Raw genomic sequence first — 22,773 nt, 5'->3', positions numbered from 1 at the left:
GAAAGAGTTAGGGGTCAGAGAAGGGCTCCCAGCCTTTTGGGGATCCCAGCAGTGCCCCACTCCGTGGCCTGGGTGGTAGTTGGGGTTTTGTTTAATAACCTTATGAACCTGCACTACATGTTTCTTGTGCTTGACTGTGTACATATAGTTATATTTCATGATAAAAGTGATTTTAAAAAAAGTTATCTGAAGTTACCCAGGCTTTGTAATTTATGTTCACCTCAAAAAATGTAGAAAATCCAAAGCATACGTTTATATAGAATGATTAAAAATGTTTTCTCTCAAGCTTCTTACTTTATCACGTTTTAGAAATTTCCATTTTTGAAATTCAGTTTTTTCAAAGCTTTAAAAAATTTTCCACATGTGAGTTAACCACGTGTCATTCTTACTTCCTAGGTGAGGGACTCCACTACATTATCTGAAGAAGGATAAAGTTGACTCTGCTTTGCTTCTTTCTTTACTGAAGTCTCTTCCTGCCTGGTCAAGCTCAGATATATCCTCTTGCAACATACAACACACAGGTATGTCACTAGAAATGTCCATTTGCGTAGGTTTTTCTCCACCTGTTCCCGGTGTGCCTTTGCCTGACAGTGAAGTAATTAAATTCAGAAACATCCTGAACTTACCCATTTTCGGCTTTAGCAGTCTCGTTCTGTAACAGGTGTATCTGAGTGTCTTCCGGATCCGTGGTAGCGTATTTGGGTGTGTGTTTCTGACTTCTTTTCTCTCCTTTTAAACCAGCCTTAAACTCTGTGAGTAATAGACATTGCCCCTGATGGCTTAGTGACAGTTGATGAGATTGGAAACCCGGGATGGCGGCTTGCGCCTGCCCGGGGAGGGCGCCGCCACAGTAGAGGTACCAGAGCTGCACGCGGAGGCCTGCCCAGCCGAGGCTTGCACCTTTGATACAAGAACTGCTTACTTTTTCACTTGTCTTTCTCTGGGAGTTTGAAAGGAAACAAAACACCCTGTGTTTTAATCTCTTAATTTGTGATTGAGTGGCATTTTATTCTTGAAATTAAGAACTCTTTCATATCTTAGAACATTAACGTGAATATAAAATAGGTTTGAAATGTTTGCATCCAAAGTGAGATTTAATACACAGCTATTTTGATAACATTCAGAAGCATCAAGAAAACTGGTATTTAATTTTATTCATAATCACAGTACCATTCAGTTTTCCCCAATAGTCTCAGTTCTTTTTAGTTTGAAACAGGGTCCAAACAATTGCATTTAGCTGCTCTGCCTCCTAAGTCTCTTGTCAATCAGCTGATTGCTCCACCCCATCCCTTTTCTTCCGGCATTTTCTATGTCAGTTGTTCTGTAGTCAGGGGTGTCCCCGTTTACATAGAACACATTCTTCTCTCCTTTTATTTCCTGGGAGGTGGGAGGTGGATCTAGAGGTTCGAGTGGCTCAGCCTTTGAGCTCAGCGCTCAGAGGTGGCGGTACGTGCATCTGCTCTGGTCCTCGTGGTGCTTGGCACCTGGACCCATGGTCGTTAGGGGTTGCAAATGATGATGGTGAAAGTCTCATCCTTTACTCCGCCTTGATTCACTGAAATCCTATTTGGTTACCCTAAGGAGATCAGTCCTGGTTGTTCATTGAAAGGACTGATGCTAAAGCTGAAACTCCAATATTTTGGCCACCTCATGTGAAGAGTTGACTCACTGGAAAAGATTCTGATGCTGGGAGGGATTGGGGGCAGGAGGAAAAGGGGACCACAGAGGATGAGGTGGCTGGATGGCATCACCAACTTGATGGACGTGAGTTTGAGTGAACTCCAGGAGTTGGTGATGGACAGGGAGACCTGGCGTGCTGCGATTCATGGGGTCGCAAAGAGTCGGACACGACTGAGCGACTGAACTGAACTGAACTGAAGGGACAGTTCAGATGGAAGCAGTGGGACGAATGCCTGATTCTTTATCTTTATGGATTCTCAAAACAATGAGATGGTCTCATAGCCGCTTCTCAAGTGACCAGGGAGGAAGTGTCAGTATAAACTTGTGAATTTAAACGTGTGTGATGTGTTGTAAAGCACGGCAGCTGCTATTCTCGTAGGGGGGAGGGTGTGCCACTTCTGCGGTGGTGCCTCTGTCCGTTGCCTCCTTGTCCTTTGCTCTCTGAAGTGGTGAGAGTCTGTAGATTTGTTGTGTGCTGTTTCACCCCAGACCTGGAACCGGCTGTTTCTCTAAGCAGCTCCGGCTCCCTCTTATAGAACATGGTGTCTCACGACCACAACCTGTACATCGTTGCTGCAGGGCTGGTTACTGTCCTGGACCTTTTTGGTGGACAGCCAAAGTATTTTCAGAAATCTAGCTCTCTTTTCTGATCTTTATAGCCTGTTTCTTCTCTCTTCCACAGGTAACATTTTTAACATTTTTTATTTATCTACTGTAATATGGGCTTCCCTTGTAGCTCAGTCAGTAAAGAATCTGCCTGCACAGCAGGAGACCCAGGTTCGATCCCTGGGTTGGGAATATCCCCTGGAGAAGGAAATGGTAATCCACCCTAGTATTCTTGCCTGGAAAATCTCACAGACAGAGGAGCCTGGTGGGCTGCAGTCCATGGGGTCACAAAGAGTTGGGCACGACTGAGTGACTAACACTCACTTACTGTAATATAAATACTTGTATGTGTCTGTGCCCACAGCCCTCTTTCTTTAAAAATAGTAGTGTACAGTACAAGCTTTTCTCCATATTTAAAAAAATTTAACAACATATCATGAGCTTGCGGCATAGCCATATACAAGGATTCTCCTCATCCATTTTAACAGTGTTGGTTGTTACATTATAGAAGAAGACTAACTTAAAAATGTGTTGGCATTATTCAGTCTGCGTTTCTCCGGCATATAAAGGTCATCAATTTGCCCAGCTGCAGGTTCCCCAGTGATTCTGGGACCTGGCAAGTACATTCCCAATCTTGGCCCGGTTTTCCTTATGGTTAAACTCAAAGACTTGGACTAGAAACTCAGGGTGAGTTATTTTAGCTGAAAGAGACTGCAGATGAGGAAACTGTACCTGAGAGCATCTCCCTGGCCACGGAGTGAGCACCCTATAAGCAGGGTCGTGACGGTGCTATGGAATCGGCAGGTATTGAGTGATTGTATGTCAGAATCAGGGAGGCGAGGGCAGGTCTGCTGTGGGCAGCTAGCTGGGTGACAGCGTCATTCCCGGAGATGAGAGCAGGTCTCTGAGTAGGTCGAGGTCTGCCCAACAGCCATGGGAAGCGCTGACCATGGGGCTTCCGTGCAGCTAAGGGGGAGCAGGTTGTCCGGGAGCTCTGCGAGCGTGGGGCTCGGAGCCAGGGCTCCTCTGTGCAGGTCGATTACCCAGCAGGACAGAGAAGGGGCCTGGATCAGCACCTGAACAGCTCCCGCGTGTGCACCACCGATGGCAGAGGGGAAGCTGGCGAAAGAGAGCGGTCAGGAGCTCACAGCTCAGAGCCGCTGACTTTTGGCACCTCCTGCCTGTATTCTCCAAGTGATTTAAATGCTGTAATCCACTCCTGAATGGCGCCATGCTTCATGCTTTCCCTCTGATTTCCTAGTTAAGTCGGTGCTTCAGGAAAGCGCACCTCACAGCCTGCAGCCCCGGAGCCTCCAGGCCGGGCATGACTCAGGGCAGCCTCTCCGGGAAAGGTGCTGCCCGCCCTGAGTTGCTCGCTGTCAGGCGGACAGAGCCCTCAGCTCCTTCCTGTCCAGATGGCTGGGCTCTGGCCCTGGTCCAGGAGCAGCCAGAGTTGAATGAACCCTTGTTTAACATCCTAAGTCATTTGAACTGAGCAATATTGGCAGTGCTGGGTCTCAGGCAGCTATTGTTTTCCTAAAGAATTTGAGACCAAGTTTCATAGTTTGGTTTGATCAGGTTCCTTTCCAACCGTCTGCCTGCGTCAGTCTCTCTCCCCCCTCCCTCTCTCCTATGTGGGGCTTTTTCATGTGCGATGAGGAGCGGCCTGTTTGTCTGGGTAAGAGTCCAGGCCCCTCTGTGCTTTCCCAGTGAGTTAGCCACAGGCGGCTCCCTGAGCAGAGCGTCTGGCATCAGGTGTCCTGAGCAGTCAGTGTGCTGAAATGTCTGCATAACTGTGGATTGCCAGAGCGCTTTCTTATCAACAGGGCACACCTGTCTGCCTGTGGCTTTCTCCCTTCCTTGGCCTCGCATGGATGATGTTTTAATCTCCCTCCTGGGCTTGACGTGGAGCTGGTTTTCCTACATCTCTGTTGTTTAGCACTTTCTTGCTGGCAGGAGCCATTTTCTTTGTTTATCTGATGCTTCCCTTTTTTGGTTTTCCCCGGGCTTTCCAACCCTTGGAACACCCTTTTGTCAGCAGATGTGCGTTTGTTTCCAGTTTCTAATCTTCAAGTGTAGCTCAACTTAAACCACCAAAGCAAGAGACATAAAATAAATCATCAACGTAATGGAGACACAGAGCAAAGTGAAGGGAACCCGGTCTGGCTCTTCACTGTGTTTCTGAGTCCAGGTACGCCTCAACTTTGCCAGCAAAGGTCTGTCTAGTCAAAGCTATGGTTTTTCCAGTAGTCATGTAAAGATGTGAGAGTTGGATCATAAGGGAAGTTGAGCACTGAAGAATTGATGCTTTTGAACTGTGGTGTTGGAGAAGACTCTTGAGAGTCCCTTGGACAGCAAGGAGATCAAACCAGTCCATCTTAAAGGAAATCAGTCCTGAATATTCATGTGGAAAGACTGGTGCTGAAACTGAAACTCCAATACTTTGGCCACTTGATGCCGAGAGCTGACTCACTGGAAAAGACCCTGATGCTGGGAAAGACTAAAGGCAGGAGGAGGAGGACGACAGAGAATGAGATGGTTGGATGGCATCATCGATTCAATGGACATGGGTTTGAGTAAGCTCCGGGAGTTGGTGATGGACAGGGAGGCCTGGTGTGCTGCAGTCAGTGGGGTCGCAAAGAGTCAGACACGACTGAGCAGCTGAACTGACTGAGTGACTGGTGCCTCAACTGAGTGAGAAGCTGGTTAGAAGCTAAAACTTTATGAAACCGATGTCTCAAATAGACCTTTTTTCATTTGGATAAAATATGGCCTCAAAATACATTAAATTCATACCTAAACACATAGCAAGCAGTAAATATATAGTAATAGAGCAGTAATTCTGCTCTGTTGGAAGCTGCAGCATTGGAATTCTCGCCCTGTGAACGCCAGGCCCCGCGTTCCCTGCCCGCCTCCCCGCAGTATGGGCCCGGCACGCCCGCCCAGGCCGCTGCCTCCTGGGGCTCCGGTCCCGCCTCCTGTCGGAGTCCTCCGAGCGCACCGACGTGGGGGGCCGTTCTCGAGCCCACGCTTGCCCTTCACGGTCACTCCCTTTGTGCTGTCTCCGCCTGGCGTGTCTGCCATTCCTGTTGGGCAGAACGTTTCTGTGTGTGTGGAAGCAGATTTCCTCTTTCCAGACAAAATGCTGGGATGAGGCCGGGAAGGTGAAGTGATGACTGGGGCCAGGGTTCCCATCTCTGCGTGACCCCGTGTGCTCACCGGAGCCACGTGCTTCCCGTCTATGGGTGTTGCAACCCCTGAGCCTCTGCCCCAGATCAAGCTGTTCAGCACCAGTCTGCAGGTCCCTGAAAGCTGCCTCCACCATCTCCTTAAGGCCTTTGACTGAATTTGCGTCATTTTTCTTCATTAGCACAATCATTATTTTAAGTATAATTTTTGTTAACCTGTAATTGTCACATCTAAACTTTAGGATTAAGGGAAAATTTAACTATTTTATACCCACATAAAAGTAAGTGAAATAAAGGTATTTATTTTAAATCAAGAAATCTAGTCAAAAGTTTCCACAAGTCCCCCATTTTAGAAGCTTCCAGAGATGGGACTTTGCTTACTCACCGATGCTTCGGGTGGTCAGCCTCCGCGTGGGGCACATGTGGGCTTCCTGGCCACCCCCAGGTGGGCGTGAATGAACAGATACACTTGTAGGTGAGAAATGACCATCGCAGGTATCTTAGATAAAATTAGCAGGTTAATTTTGTATGTTTGTTTTAGAGAATTATAGTTAGAACCCAGGAGCTTTTTTTCAACAGTGGCTTTTAGCTGGGGGTCTTTGAGCACAGTGTTAGCTCTTACTGCTGCGCTTACAGCAGGTATTGTCCCAGCCGAAGATCAAGACGGGGGCTGCTGTTTTTTGCAGGGTTGGTGTGGAGTGGTTATCAAGCTCCATGACGAAGAAAGAGATCAGAGTGTCTAAGCTCCTTAGACCCCATTCTTAAAACTTTTTTTTTTTTTTTACAAAAAATGCCATTTAAACCATTCAAAATGTACAGTTCAGTGGGTTTTATTTCGTATATTCACAGTGCTGTATAGCCCTCATCACTGCCTATTTCTAGGACATTTTCATCCCAAGAAGAAGCTCCGTTCAGTCTCTCTGTTGCTCTTCTCTCGCCTCAGCCCCTGCCAACCACGACTCTGCCTTCCGTCTGCGTGGATCTGCTTGTTCTGGACACGACACACAGATGGAGTTGTGCGACGCGCGGCCTTCTGTCTCTGGCTCCTGTTACTCTAGCGAAACGTTTTCAGGGTTTTCCCACGTTGTACCATGTGTCAGCGCTTTGTTCTTTTATGGTTAATAACAGTACATCGTATAGACACATATGAATTTTGTGTATCCAGCCATCTCTTGGGAGACCTCTGGGCTGAATGGTCTTGCCTGCCTCAAATATCGCTGCCATGAGCACGCATTTGCAAGCCATCGTGTAAACGTATTTTCTCACTTCTTTTGGGCGTATACACAGGAGTAGGTTGCTGGGTCATACGGTAACTCTGTTAACTTTTTTGAGGAACTGCCAAATTGTTTTCCACAGTGATGATGAACCATTTTATATTCAGCAATGTACAAGGGTTCCAATTTCTTCATATTCCTCACCAACACTTGCAGTTTTCCATTTTTTAAAAATTACAGCCACCCTAATAACTGTGAAGTAGTATCTTGTGATGGTTTGTTTTTTTAAAAGGTAGTTTTTTTAAGTTGGCATGACAGAACATAAAATGAACCGTTTTAAAGTGAGCAATTCAGTGGCATATAGTACGTTCACAGATTGTAACCACAACCTCCCTCTGGTCCCAGACATTCTCATTACCTCAAAAGGAAACCCTGGACCCATTAAGCAGGTAACCATCGTTGTCTTTCTCATCTCCTAGGCTACCACTCTGCTTTCTGTCTCTGGATTTGCCTGCTCTGTATGTTTCATATAGATGGAATCGTGCTCTGTGTGGCCTTTTGTTCTTGGCCTCTTTCACTTAGTGTGGTATTTTCCAGGTTTGTCCATGTTGTGGCCTGTATCATCATCACTCCATTTCTTTTTATGCCTGAGTAATATTTACATCCCACCCGTTTTGTTTATTCGTTTATCTGTTGATGCTCATTTGGGTTGTTTCTGCCTTTTGAGCACTGTGAATGATGCTGCTGTAAACCTGTCTGTACATAAGTTGATTTGAGTACCTGTTTTCAGTTCTTTTGGGTATACACCTAAGAGCGCAATTGCTGGGTCGTGTTGGTAATTCTGTGTTTAACTTTTTGAGAAACTGAAAATGTTTTCCACAAAAAACTAATCCATTTTATTTCCACCAGCAATATATGAGGGTTTCAGTTTCTCTGCATCATCAACAATACTTGTTGTTTTACCTTGTTAAAAAAAAAAAAATCATAGCCATCCTGGTGGGTGTGAAGTGGTAACGCACTGTGGTTTTGATTTGTAATTCCCTAGTGACTAATGGTGTTGAAGATCTTTTCATGTGCTTATTGGCTGTTTCTGTGTTTTTCTTGGAGAAATGTTTATTCACCTCCTTTGCCCATTTTTTAATTGAGTTGTTTGTCTTTTTGTTGTTGAGCTGTAAGCATTCTTTGTGTGTTCTGGATATTAGACTCTTATCAGATACATGGTTTGCAGATTTTGTTGTTCTTTGTTGTTTAGTCGCTAAGTCGTGTCTGACTGTTTGCAGCCCCATGGACTGCAGTCCCCCAGGTTTCCCTGTCCTTCAGTATCTCCCAGAGTTTGCTCGTACTTATGTCCATTGAGTCAGTGATGCCATCCAACCATCTCTTCCTCTGTCGTCCCCTTCTCTTCCAGCCCGAAATCATTCCTAGCATTAGCGTCTTTTTCAATGAGTTGGCTCTTTGCATCAGGTGGCCAAAGTATTGGAGCTTCAACTTCAGCATCAGTCCTTCTGATGAATATTCAGGGTTGATTTCCTTTAGGATAAACTGGTTTGCTCTCCTTACTGTCCAAGGGACTCTCATGAGTCTTCTCCATCACTGTAGTTTGGAAAGCGTCTGTACTTCTGTACTCAGCCTTCCTTAAGGTCCAGCTCTCACATCTGTACATGACTACTGGAAAAAACATAGCTTTGACTATACGGATCTTTGTTGGCAAAGTGATGTCTCTGCTTTTTAATAACGCCATCTAGGTTTCATAGCTTTTCTTCCGAGGCGCAAGTCTCTTTTAATTTCATGGCTATAGTCCCCATCCTTAGTGATTTTGAAGCCCAAGAAAATAAATAGCTCTCCCATTTTTTTGTCTTTTCACATTCTTGATAGTGTCCTTTTATATACAAAAGTTTTCAAATTTTGTGAGACCAATTTACCTTATTTTTCTTCGTTGCTTGTGCTTTTAGGGTCATATCTAAGAATCCTTTGCCAGATTCAGCATCATGAAAACCTGTCCCTGTTTTCTTCTAAACCTTATAGTGTTGCATGCATGCTGAGTCACTTCAGTCTTGTCCGACTCTTTGTGACTGTATGGACTGTAGCCCAGGAGGCTACTCTGTCCATGGAATTCTCCAGGCAAGAATACCAGAGTGGGTTCCATGCCCTCCTCCAGTAGACCTTCCTGACCCAGGGATCACACCTGCCTCTCTTACAGCTCCGCATTGGCAGGTGGGTCTTTTCCACTAGCGCCGCCTGGGAAGCCCTTTATGGTGTGAGTTCTTATATTTTAGTTGCTCATCCATTTAAGTTAGTTTGCGTGTGTGGAGTGAGGCAGGGGTCTAAGTTCGTTCGTCTCCCTGGATTCCCAGTTGTTTCAGAGACTTCTTTTTTCCAACTAAATAGTATTGACATCCTTGTCAAAAATCGTTTGACTGCAGACGTATGAATTTGCTTCCGGACTCCCAGTTCTGTTTTCTGCATGCCTGTCCCTATGCTAGTGTTTCATTATTTTGATTACTGTCGTTTTGTAGGAAGTTTTGGAGTAGTAAGCTTGATAAGTCTTTCAACTTTCTTTTTCTTTTTCGATACGGTTTTGGCTCTTGCAATTCCATGTGAATTTTTTAAATTTATTTTTTAATTGAAGGATAACTGCTTTACAGAATTTTAGAATCAGATCTCTCACTTCTGTAAAAGGCCACTGGAATTTTGATAGAGATTGCATTGAATCTGTAGATTGCTTCAGGTAGTATATTTGTTATGGTTCTCTAGAGAAAGAGAACCAATAAGGTGTGTGTGTGTGTAAAGAGATAGTTATTCTAAGGAATTGGGGATCACACAGCTATGGAGTCAGGACAGTCCCAAGATCTGCAGTGTAAGTCGGGAACTATAAGAGCCAGTGGCTTAGTTCCAGTCTAAGTCGAAAGGCCTGAAAATCAAGAGGGCTAATGGCATAGTTCAGTTCAGTTCACACACTCAGTCATGTCTGACTCTTTGCAACCCCATGGACTGCAGCACACCAGGCTTCCCTGTCCATCACCAACTCCCAGAGCTTGCTCAAACTCATGTCCATCAAGTTGGTGTTGCCATCCAACCATCTCATCCTCTGTCATCCCCTTCTTCTCCTGTCTTCAGTCTTTCCCAGAATCAGGGTCTTTTCCAATGAGTCAGTTCTTCCCGTCTGATGGCCAAAGTATTGGAGCTTCAGCTTCAGCATCAGTCCTTCCAGTGAGCATTTAGGACTGATTTCCTTTAGCATTGACTGTTTTGATCTTTTTGCAGTCCAAGGGACTCGCGAGAGTCTTTTCCAACACCACAGTGCAAAAGCATCAACTCTTCAGCATTCAGCTTTCTTTATGGTCCAACTCTCACATCCATACCTGACTCCTGGAAAAACCAGTAGTTTGGGCTTTGACTAGACGGACCTTTATAGGCAAAGTAATGTCTCTGCTTTTTAATATTTTGTCTAGGTTGGTCATAAGTTTTCTTCCACGGAGAAAGCATCTTTTAATTTCATGGGTGCAGTCACCATCTACATTGATTTTGGAGCCCACAAAAATAAAGTCTGTCACTATTTCCATCGTTTCCCCATCTATTTGCCATGAAGTGATGGGACCAGATGCCATGATCTTAGTCTTCTGAATGTTGAGCTTTAAGCCAACTTTTTCACTCTCCTCTTTCACTTTCGTCAAGAGGCTCTTCAGTTCCTCTTTGCTTTCTGCCCTAAGGGTGGTGTCATCTGCATATCTGAGGTTATTGATATTTTTCCCGGCAATCTCGATTCCAGCTTGTGCTTCATCCAGCCTGGCATTTTGCATGATGTACTCTGCATTTAAGTTAAATAAGCAGGGTGACAGTATACAGCCTTGTTGTACTCCTTTCCCGATTTGGAACCAGTCCATTGTTCCGTGTCCAGTTCTAACTGTTGCTTATTGTCCTGCATACAGACTTCTCAGGAGGCAGGTCAAGTGTCTCTTGAAGAATTTTCCACACTGTGATCCACAGTCAAAGGCTTTGGCATAATCAATAAAGCAGAAGTAGATGTTTTTCTGGAAGTCTCTTGCTTTTTCTATGGTTCAGCAGATGTAGACAATTTGATCTCTGGTTCCTTTGCCTTTTCTAAGTCCAGCTGGAACATCTGGAAGTTCACGGTTCATGTTCTCTTGAAGCCTGGCTTGGAGAATTTTGAGCATTACTTTGCTAGCGTGTGAGATGAGTGCAATTGTGTGGTGGTTTAAGCATTCATTGGCATTGCCTTTCTTTGAGATTGGAATGAAAACTGATCTTTTCCAGTCCTGTTGCCACTGCTGAGTTTTCCAAATTTGCTGGCATATTGAGTGCAGCACTTTGATAGCATCATCTTAATTTAGGATTTGAAATGCTGAACTGGGATTCCATCACCTCCACTAGCTTTGTTCATAGTGATGCTTGCTAAGGCCCATTTGACTTTGCATTCCAGGATGTCTGGTGAGTGATCTCACCATCGTGGTTATCTGGGTCATGAAGATCTTTTTTGTACAGTTCTTCTGTGTATTCTTTCCACCTCTTCTTAGTACCATCTGCCTCTGTTAGGTCCATACTGTTTCTGCCTTTATTGTGCCCATCTTTGCATGAAACATTCCCTTTCATCAAGAGGGACAGGAAGGGTGTGGTTTCTATCCAAAACCTAGGCTTCAGATCCAGGAAGAGCTGATATTTCTGTTTTAGTTTGAAGGCAGAAAAAAAAGCCAGTGTGTCAATTTGAAGACAGGCACAAAGACTCCTCCTCACCTGGGGAAAGGGCAGACCTTTTTGTTCTGTTTAGGCATTTGACTGAGTGAGGCTCACCCACGTTAGGAGGGCAGTCTGCTTTATTCAGTCCACCTATTTAAATGTTAAACTCACCCAACACCCTCACAGGAACACCTAGAATAATGTTTGATCAGATATCTAGGCACCGTGGGACCCCAACAAGTTGACACATAAAATTAACCATCAGAAGTAGTATTGCCATCATAATATTGTCTTCCAGTCCATGTACATAGATTTGTTTTGGAGCACACAAATATCTTACTGTTCAATGGTGTGTTCTTTCTTTCAGCCGTTGTGAGCAAATCGTTCATGTACTGGTTAAATTTATTCCTGGGTACTTGATTCTTCTGGATGCTATTATAAATGGAGTTGCTTTCTAAGTCAGTTTGTTTGTTGCTGTTGTATAGAAACAGAAATGATGTTTCTTTGTCAGCATTTGTTTCCTGAAACTTTGGTGGATTCTTTTATTAGTTCTAGTTACTTTCTTGTGAAGTCTTTGAGGTTTTCTATACATAGGATGATATCATCTGTGAATAGAGCTGGTTTTATGTATTTCTTTCTAACTGGGATGCCTTTCATTTCTTTTTCTTGCCTAATTGCTCTGGGTAGAATTTCCATGTAATATTGAGTAACAATGGTGAAAGCTTGCATCCTTCCCTTCTTCCTGATCTTTCACCATTAAATGTGGGTTTTTCACAAATACCTTTTATCCTTTATCATGTAAAGGAAAAGTGAAGATGAAAGTGTTGGTTGCTCAGTCGTTTCCGACTCTTTGTGGCCCCATGAACTGTAGCCTCAGAGAAGGTAATGGCACCCCACTCCAGTACTCTTGCTGGAAAATCCCATGGACGGAGGAGCCTGATAGGCTGCAGTCCATGGGGTTGCTGAGGGTCAGACACGACTGAGCGACTTCACTTTCACTTTTCACTTTCATGCGTTGGAGAAGGAAATGGCAACCCACTCCAGTGTTCTTGCCTGAGAATCCCAGGGACGGGGGAGCCTGGTGGGCTGCAGTCTATGGGGCCGCACAGAGTCGGACACAACTGAAGCGACTCAGCAGCAGCAGCAGCAGCAGCAGCAGCAGCACATAGCCTGCCAGGCTCCTCTGTCCATGGAATTCTCCAGCCATTCCCTTCTCCAGGGTATCTTCCTGACTCAGGGGTTGAAACCAGGTCTCCTGCATTGCAGGTGGATTCTTTTACCATCTGAGCCACCAGGGAAGCCCCATACCAAGGAAGTTCCCTCTTATTCCTAGTTTCTAAGGATTTTTTTTTAATGAAAGGGTGTTTAATTTTGTCCACTTGTTTTTCTACACCAGTTGAGATTATCATGTGTATTTTACCCTTGTTCTGTTACTGTGGTATATTACATTGATTGATTTTCTATGCTGAACCACTCTTACCTTCCTGGGACAAATTCCACTTGATCATGGTGTAGAATACGTTTAATGTGCTTTAGGGCTTAGTTTTCTAGTATTTTGTTGAGTCTTCATTTTTGAAACATGATATTTGCGGGGGGGGGTGGGGACAGAGGATTCTTAGTTGATATTTTTTTCTTTCAGCCATTCAAAAATGTTATCCCATTGTCTTCTGCCCTCCATTGTTTCTGATGAGAGGTCAACTGTTAATCTTATTGAGGAAATGCTTTTATGTAAGGAATCACTTATGATGCTGCTTTCGGAATTTTCCTTCTTTCCTTCAGCAGTTCAATGATAATGTGTATTAGTATAGATCTCTTTGAGTTTAACCCACATAGAGTTTGTTGAGTTTCCTGAATGTGCACATTAATACTTTTCATCAAAAATAGGAAATTCTTGTCCATTATCTTTTAAAATATTCTTTTCACCTTTTTTTCTCCCTCCTCTCCTCTCTAGGACTCCTAGGATAATGTATATGTTGGTATGACTGATAGAGTCCCATAGGTCTCTAAGCTCTTTGCATTTTTCTTTATTATTTTTTCCTTCTGTTACTTAGACTGGATAAGCTCAATTGTCTTATCTTCAAATCTCAATTGACCTATCTTCAAGTTCTCTAATTCTTTCTTCTGTGTATTCAGCTCTCCTGTTGAGCTCCTTTATTGAATTTTTCTTTTCCATTATTGTGCTTTTTAACTCCAGGATCTCCATTTGGTTCCTTTTAAACTTTATTGATTTTTATTGATATTTTCTATTTCATGAGACATTGTTCAGATGGTTTCTTTAACTTTTTTGGACACAGTTCCCTTTATCTCTTTGAACTCATGGACAGTTGTAAGTCTAATGTCTGGGTTTCCTCCTAGACAGTTTCTATTACTTGCTATTTTTTTTCTTCCTGTATATGGTCCATGCTTCCTTATTTCTTGCCTGACTTACAATTTTTTGTTGAAAATGGACATCTTGAATATTATAATGTGGCAAAGATGGAAATGAGATTCTCCCCAGTATTTCCTGCTGCTTGTTTTAGTTACCTGTTTGCATAATGACTTTTTTAAACTGATTTTGTAAAGTCCACATTCTTTATCATGTGTAGTCACTGAAGTCTCTGTTCCATCAGTGTAGTAGTTAGCTAAGAATCAGACAGAGATTTTCTGTAAGTGCCTGGAACCAAAATTATCTCCGAATCTCTTCCCACAGGGTATATGTGTGCATCAGGGTGTGTTTTCAGCACCCCGCCCGGCAGTTGACAGGTTTGCCTTAGCATCACGTCCTGCTTGTACAGAACCTGAAGGTCAGCCGGAGGTGAGAGTTCAGGGTCTTCTTGCATCTCTCCTGAGCGTGCACACAGCCCTGAGCATGTGCGTGGCCTTCTGGGATCCTGGTCACACGTTGGAGCTCTTCAGAGCCCTCGTTTCCCAGTATTTCCTGTCAACCTTTTGGTTTATCTCTCGTTTTCTTCTACCATTACTGGTTGGCCCAGGCAGCAGCGACTAATCTATTTGCCTCTGCGTGTTTTTAGGACAGTCCGCCAGCCCCACTGTGGCTGCCTCAGCGCTGGGAGAGTCCTGAGTCTGATGGGGTCAAGCCGTTTGAGCGGGCCTTCTGGGGAGCCACCAGATAGGCTGTAACTACTCCCGAAACTCTTTGCACATGAGTGCGTTCCGCTCCACCTGCCCCCAGCCTCCAGCCAGTCCCCATGCTGGGATTACAGGCTTCTGTCTTCCAGGCCACTGCCCCTTGGGGAGGGGCCGGGGCTGGGGAAAGCACCGCCGAGCTCACTGTCCTCACCGAGGTGCAGCAGGTTTCTGTTGATTAAGCATCCCTCTGATTGCTGTAAGCTTTCTGTTTAGTTTTTAGAGTTCCACACAGGTTGTTTCTGACAGACCTTGCCATCTTTTTTCTCGCTTTTTTTGAAGGATGAACCTTTGGAGTCACATACTCAGCCGTCTTCACTGACGTCACTCACGTCTGTTCTTACCCTTGCGACCGACTTTGACTTTGCCTTGTTTATGTCCACCCCACCTGATTTCGGAAAGGAGTGAAGTTGGCTTACAGTGGTGGACAGCACGAGAGATGAATTAATATTCGTGTCCTCCTTGTTGCATTTGAAAACTTTAGTCTTGCAGGTAGACATTATATTTCCTTTGATGTTCTTGAGGTTTTCACCCTCCCTGCCATGCAGATGGGCAGGCACCTGAAGCAGGTTCACTCTGGCGGTTCTCCTGCCTAACCTTGTGTGTGGTCTTAGGACACACCCACCAGTGGCCAGCTTTAGCAGTGCTCACTCTCACTACCGTCTGCCTCTGGGCTGGTTGTGGAAAATTCGCCTCCAGTGATGGTCTTCCTAAATCTAAAACTTCCTTTTCTTCAGGACACAGTCAGTGGATAATTGTCTTAAGACTTAAAGATATCATCGAATTGTCTTAGTTGTTTTAGGGGGTGATTAGGTGATTTGTATGCTTTCAATTAGAACTGGCTTCTTACAGTGACCTTGATTGTCGGCAGAGTCTGGGATCATCGGTGGAGTCTGGGATCATGGGTAAACCTGAGCGGGTTCATTCATCCACCTGTCCTGGCACCAGGGAGGACCGTGGGCCAGCTGAGGCCCACATCCACCGTCTCACCAACAGAGCAGGGCGTGGGCTTGCACCCTGGGCCCTGCTCGGGGTCCGTGTAATTTCTTTCTTAAACAAGCTCTTGTTTAGGTAGAATGTTTCCCTTGAGTAATGTGAGTCTATTTGACATAGTTGGTGGCTCATTACTTGAGCAGAACATCCTTCTTTTGGAAATGATTCTGTGATAGAGGTAGAACTGCTTTCAGTTTGGTTCCCTGTATATTAGGTTGTCCTTTTTCATCAGCATCACCCATAAGCTAATCTGAATCTTTTTAAAAGGCCAAGAGGTACAGATACAGATATCCTTTAAAAGGATACATTTGACTTCATTAAAATTAAGAACTTCACTTCATTAAAATACAGAAAGTTAAAGTGAAGCCACAACCTAAGGGGAAAACATATACATATAACTAACAAGAGATTAGCAGTCAGAACATATGAATCATCTCTACAAATCAATATTTTAAAAGACCAATAACCCAATTAAAAAATTCAGACACAGCATTTCAACAGAAGGAAAAGCACAAATGGCCAGTGAACATATGAAAATATGCTAAACCTATTTAATTATCAGAGTAAGGAAGAAAAGGGACCCTCGTGCCTGCTAGATTGGTGGAAATTAAGCTGTCTAATGGTGCCCAGCATTGGTGAGAGGGTGGGTTAGCAAAGCTTGTGAACTGGCCACGCCTACACCCTGCAAACCAGCCGTTCCTGTGAACTCTAGATGTGGAGTTCAGGGCAGGAGTTGGCAAATTCTTCTCTAAAGGGTGAAGTGGTAAATATTCTAGGCTTTGTGGGTAATGTATATGGTCTTGTCACATAGTTGCCTTTGTTTCATTTGTTTGTTTGACTCTTTAAAAATATAAAAAGCGTTTTAAGCTTGAGAGCCTAACAGAAACCGGCGACTGACCACACATGACTGCAGGTCACCGTTTGTTTAACACTCGTCCCGTGATCTAGAGTGTGTACCCTAGAGAAGGCTCCCCAGGAGACATGCCCCAGAATGTTCCGAACAGAGTGTCCATGCCAGCAGAAAATGGAAGCAGTGTGATAAAAAGGTAGGTAGGTGCAGTGAGCAGTGTTTTGCTGAGTAAACAGTGAATGAGACCCGTCAGCTGCACACAGCGCACGTGGCGTAATGTTGATATAACACCGATGGCAGAGGGCTGCGTATGGTGTATCATTTTTAGGACGTTAAAAAGAGACAAAAATGTTTTAAGAAGAAAAATGTGTAACAGTACGAGAACTGTAAGTGCAAAGTTGAGGCTGACACTGACTTGGCGCGAGGCAGGGGGCGGCTGAGGTGGGGCGCACTGGACGACTGACTGTCACGTGGGTGCCGGGTGCTGGGGTTTTGTTGTTGCTGTATTGTTCTTATTCTCACCTTGCACGGACATCGCCCAGAATCGTTTTTATGTGTCTGGAAAAGGCAGAGGAACCAGAGATCAAATTGCCAACATCCGCTGGATCATCGAAAAAGCAAGGGAGTTTCAGAAAAACATCTATGTCTGCTTTATTGACTATGCCAAAGCCTTTGACTGTGGATCACAAGAAACTGTGGAAAATTCTGAAAGAGATGGAAATACCAGACCACCTGACCTGCCTCTTGAGAAACCTATATGCAGGTCAGGAAGCAACAGTTTAGAACTGGACATGGAACAACAGACTGGTTCCAAATAGAAAAAGGAGTATGTCAAAGCTGTATATTGTCACCCTGCTTATTTAACTTCTATGCAGAGTACATCATGAGAAGCGCTGGACTGGAAGAAGCACAAGCTGGAATCAAGATTGCCAGGAGAAATATCAATAACCTCAGATATGCAGAGGACACCACCCTTATGGCAGAAAGTGAAGAGGAACTAAAAAGCCTCTTGATGAAAGTGAAAGAGGAGAGTGAAAAAGTTGGCTTGAAGTTCAACATTCAGAAAACGAAGATCATGGCATCTGATCCCATTACTTCATGGGAAATAGATGGGGAAACAGTGGAAACAGTGTCAGACTTTATTTTTTTGGGCTCCAAAATCACTGCAGGTGGTGACTGCAGCCATGAAATTAAAAGACGCTTACTCCTTGGAAGGAAAGTTTGAAAAGCAGAGACATTACTTTGCCAACAAAGGTCTGTCTTGTCAAGGCTATGGTTTTTCCTGTGGTCATGTATGGATGTGAGAGTTGGACTGTGAAGAAAGCTGAGCCCCGAAGAATTGATGCTTTTGAACTGTGGTGTTGGAGAAGACTCTTGAGAGTCCCTTGGACTGCAAGGAGATCCAACCAGTCCATTCTAAAGATCAGCCCTGGGTGTTCTTTGGAAGGACTGATGCTAAAGCTGAAACTCCAATACTTTGGACACCTCATGCGAAGAGTTGACTCATTGGAAAAGACTCTGATGCTGGGAGGGATTGGGGGCAGGAGGAGAAGGGGACGACAAAGGATGAGATGGCTGGATGGCATCACTGACTCGATGGACGTGAGTTTGAGTGAACTCCGGGAGTTGGTGATGGACAGGGAGGCCTGGCGTGCTGCGATTCATGGGGTCGCAAAGAGTCGGACACGACTGAGCAACTGAACTGACTGAACTGAACTGAACACACAGTACATTTTATTGAAAGGCAGAGGATATCAGCCAGGGAAGACTTGGAGCCCACCCCGCTGTTCTCCGTGAAGTGCACTTTCTGTACTAGAGTTGAACTGAGTTGCCTGCCTGGGAATGAGGATGCAGGTGTCCCGCAGGTGTTGGGCAATGGCTGCCAGCACGACCTGCCAGAGCCGTGAAGACACGCGCCGGGGCACAGCCCGCTCCGCTCTGCGGCGGCCGTGAGCTGGCCGGCCTGAGCACACCCTGCCCCTTCCCCAGCGACGGGCTCGGTGCCCTTGTCGGAAACCAGCTGGCCATAAACGTGAGCATTTCTGTCTCTACTCTTGGTTCTGCTTCATTGACTGTCTGTCTGTCCTTCTTACCAGTAATACAGTATCCTGATTCATCTGTAGTAAGTTTTGAAATAAGGAAGTGTGAGTCTTCCAACTTTGTTCTTCTTTTTCAGGATTGTTTTGTTTATTCTGAGTCCCTCATATTTCAATGTGAATTTTAGGTTCAGCTTATTAATCTCTGCAAGAAAAAAAAACCCCAGCTAGGATTCAAGTCTGGGTATAGACGGGTCTGTAGGTCAGGCTGAGTAGCAGTGCCACCTCAGCAATGCTAAGCATTCCCGTCTGTGAGCATGGAGTAGCTTTCCACTTGGCATAAAAAACAATGTTTTATCATTTTCAGAATATATTTCATTCTTTTTGACACTCATAATTGGATTGCTTTCTCAATTTTATTTCTGAATTGTTCACTGCTAGTGTATAGAAATGCAGCTGGACTTTATATGTTGATATCAAGCTCCGGGAGATGGTGATGGACAGGGAAGCCTGGCGTGCTGCAGGCCGTGGGGGTCTCAAAGGGTCGGACACGACTGACTGACTGAACTATTATATCCTGCAGCTTTACTGAACAAGTTTATTAGTTCAGCTTGTTTTTAGTTGATTCGTTAGTATGTTCTATGCACAAGATTATGTCATTTGAAAATGGAAATAGTTTTACTTCTTCTTTCCAGTCTGGAAACTGTTCATTTCTTATTTTTCTTGCCTAATTGCTGAGCAAGGGCTTTTTGACAAGGCTTTAAGCTGTCCAGAGTGGGGAAGCAGCTGATCCCTGTGGACTCCCCAACCCAGCGGGAGGAGAGTGTGTCTTCTGGGTGTAGTGCTGCAGTTTGCAGAGGGATCCTGCATGTAACGCCTCGGTGATACCTGAAAACGCCAGAGAATCAGGGGCGCCATCTGCTTTTCATGGGGAGAAGAAAAACTGAGGATAAAAGCTGTGCCCGAGGACTTGCCTCAGGGCAGGAGCACCAGGCCTGCCTTCCCACCCAGGCCACTTGCAGCCGGACGCCCTGCCTGTCCGACCCCCCCCCCCCCACCGGAGCTCCCAGGACCTGGCCGCCTGCCACACCCACCCAGCTATGCTGCGTCTGTGTGTGTCTGCCTTGCCCTCCACTAGAGCTGGGATCATTCTGCCCCAAGTCCCGCTCGGGAAGCCCCATCTCCCAGCATGGGGTGCAAGCTTCCCAGTCTGAGGATCTGCAGCCTCTGTAAGTTCTCACGGGGTGCTTCCCGCTCCTGCTGACCCTCACGACTCCCACAGAGCTCCCGAGGGGCGGGGACAGTCTCTCTCACCTCCTTTCCCTGACAAACAAGGCACGGTGCCAGGAGGTACCTGGCTACCTGCTGAAATGAAATGTGATTGGTTCGGCAACCCCTGCAGAGCCACTGACCTGAGAAGGCCTCTCCCGCCTGGTGGGAGGCCAGTGGGTGTGCCCTCCCACGTTGCACAGCCGTGCTGACCGGCGGCTCTTCAGGAGACGAGAACCCATGGGAGAACTTGCGACTTGCTCACGCATGGCCAGCAGTGCCCTCCAGAAAACACAGCTGAGGCCGAAACAAAGTCAGAGCTTCAGCGTTGGAGCAAAACCAGCTGTTGTCCTCTAAAGCAATGTTTAACAGTTTACTAACCATTGGAGGAACTATACAATGGACAGCCCTTTTAGAAAGATACTGTGCAGTGATTCTGTATGGACGTGAGTCTGAGCAAACTCAGGGAGATGGTGAAGGACAGGGAAGCCTGGCGTGCTGCAGTTCATGGGGTCGCAAAGAGTCGGACACGACTTGGCTACTGAATAACAGTATATTTTTAAACGGACGTGATCTTTGACCCAGCAGCCATGTTGCTGTGTGCTTGCCTAAGTGTGCAGAGACGTGTTCGGGAGTGTTCTCCGCAGGTCGTTTATAATATCAGCTGAAGCCAGCCTCACTGTCCGTGAGCAGAACTGGTGAAGCCCACGTGGAGTGCTGTGTGGCCCTTCCCTGCGACACGGTGCGTGTTTACAGGGCGCTGTGGAGAAATGCCCGGGGTGCAGTTGGTGAGGACAGGAGAGCCGTGGTTAGTGTGCATGTGTTGCACACGCAGCGTGGTTTGTGCGGAGGAAGGAGGAGCCGCGTTCCCTCCACGTGCGTTTGCTGACCCTGGGTGTCTGCACACTCGCGCGGACACCAGCAGAGTGTCCGCCTCTGGGCCTCATTGTCTTCTTTGCGAGTGTGTACTCTTACAGAGAAATCTTCCTGAGGCCCTTCCCCAGCATAGGGCACAGCCACTTCGATTCTAGTCTTACATTTAAAGTGTATGATGCTATGTATAAACGTCACAAATTAACCAAACCTAAATGGAACTGGCTTAAACAGGTACTTTGAAATATTCTTTGTTTAGATTTTACATTGAAGTATCATTCACATACCATGGAGTCCACCCCCTTTAAAGTGTACGGCTCACTGGTGTTTAGTCTCTTCACAGAGTGTGCAGTCACCCCTGTGCCCAGTTCCAGAACCCTTGGGTCGCCCAGGAAGCCCCGTTCCCATTAACAGGCGTGCCGACTCCCCCCACCCCTGCCAGTGGAGCACCTGCTCCGGGGCTCTGGGATTTGCCTGGCCTGCATGCGGCGTGCTCAGATTGTCTTCTCTGACCTCACTTGCGAGTATTCAAGGAGGGCTGATGCTTTTCCTGTCTGTCCTGCCCAGGTGCTTTCCTTCCCTCCATCCCTGGAAGCTCATTATCCAGCCAGCAGCTCAGCTCAGGCATGGACCAGGCGTGGGGTGGGACGGGGGCCCTGGGCGGGCTTTCGAGGGGCCCTTGGGGGGTGTGGCACAGGTGCCCAGTCAGCACCCCACATTCCAGGGGAGTCCTGACAGGCCTGGGCTCTGCCTTCCGGACAGGCTGCAGGGAGGTTCTCCACATGTGCTTGCGATTCTTGGCGCGTGCTCACTTGTCTTAAGCAGCCTGTAAAAACCAAGGATCCAAACCTGTGTTCTTCACTTGTCTGTACAGAGGACATGTGACCTATACCTAGTTATAGGTAAACAAACAGTTATTGTTTGTCATTAGCTTCATCCCGAGTTGTCTCTTATATTTGAAATAGGAATTCACAACCGAAGAATCAAACACGTCTCACTGAAAACTGTTTATTTATGGAGCACACATTCCTCACGCGTTATAGGATAAAATACTAAACCACAGTCTCAAGTAGCGTCTGATCTAAGCACAGGTTTTCAAGGCATGAAGCTATGAGATCAGTTCTGAAAACTGAAGTTTTCCTTTTTTCTGGCTTCACAGAAACACAGTTTGCTATGAGTGGCTCAGACCTCACCTTTCCCTCTGTTAACTCAGCAGATGTGTAATGAGAATCTTTTACCTCAGGCCCTAGTGATTCCGGGTGCCCAGGGTCTGTTCAACAAAGCAGATCCAAACCCATGCCCTGCCTCAGGGAGTGAGGCAGTAAATAAACTGTAAGCAGCAGTCTTGCGAGCATGGACTGCGGGGAGGGCCTTGAGTGGGCCGACCAGGGTGGGCTCCGTGAGAAGGCGGGAGGGGTGTGGGGAGGAGGGCGGCGGAGCTGGGGTCAGCATTTGCAGGAGGGCGGGCAAGCAGTCCCGCGGCAGCAGGCCGACTCCCAGTTGACCCATTTCCCGCACAGGCACCTTCCTACTTAGTGTCTTGACAAATAGGATTCTAATCAGTGATGGTGAGCAAGGAGTCGCTGGCCTTTTGGGGTCACTTTGAAATCTATTTTTTTTGAAGCCACAGGAGGCTCCTGCGCTTTGCACAGTAGTGTGCTTTTTGTTAAAAGCAGCGCCCGTGTGGCTGGAACACGGGCATCTTCCTGTCACAGGCACTGCCTCCCGTGTGGTTCCCGCACGTCCTGGCCACAGGCGTGCCTCCCTTCGGCCCTGTCCAGGGGCGGGAAGAGGCAGCGTGACGAGTGAGCCTTGGGCAGCGCGGCCTCTGCCCCCGGCCCGCCAGCTGCTCTGGGGCCGGGTGTGCAGCATGCCCCGTTCCCGCAGAACCCGAGTCCGGCCCGACCTGGCTGGTGGGGAGCCTCGGGCTGAGGGGAGTGGAGGCGTGGGTGGACGCCCAGCACCTCATAAGGAGAAGGCATTTGGCCCTTATTTGTGTCAGTAGCAGAAATAGATGGATTGAGCAGGAGCACAGTTGGTCTTGAGAGACCTGGTAAGTTTTGAAAGGAGCTCCGTTGTGTCTCCAGGCACCTCCTACTTTGCTGGGACAGGGCCTTGCAGGTGGGGACCAGCCACGCGTCACCGTGCGGTTGGCCAGGCCCGGCGTCCAGTCCCGGGCACCGGGTCCCGCACACCCAGGGTGGGTCCGAGGCTGCGGGGCCGGCTCGAGAAGGGGGCTGGGC

The 22,773-nt window shown here is 46.5% G+C and overlaps 1 protein-coding gene across 1 annotated transcript in view; it reads left to right on the top strand.

Moving 5' to 3' along the window:
• Window positions 1-395: 395 nt before the first annotated feature.
• TRAF3 (TNF receptor associated factor 3) overlaps window positions 396-22,773 on the top strand; it is a 49,398-nt gene continuing 27,020 nt past the window's right edge. The window contains exon 1 of the mRNA XM_040256872.1: window positions 396-521. The gene's annotated coding sequence lies outside the window, so the exon portion shown is untranslated. The remainder of the gene's footprint in view (window positions 522-22,773) is intronic.

Source organism: Oryx dammah, unplaced genomic scaffold (assembly GCF_014754425.2).
Source record: "Oryx dammah isolate SB20612 unplaced genomic scaffold, SCBI_Odam_1.1 HiC_scaffold_16, whole genome shotgun sequence".
Lineage (NCBI taxonomy): Eukaryota > Metazoa > Chordata > Mammalia > Artiodactyla > Bovidae > Oryx > Oryx dammah.
Note: the sequence above shows the minus strand (reverse complement) of the source record. Positions and strands in the feature narration are given on the sequence as shown.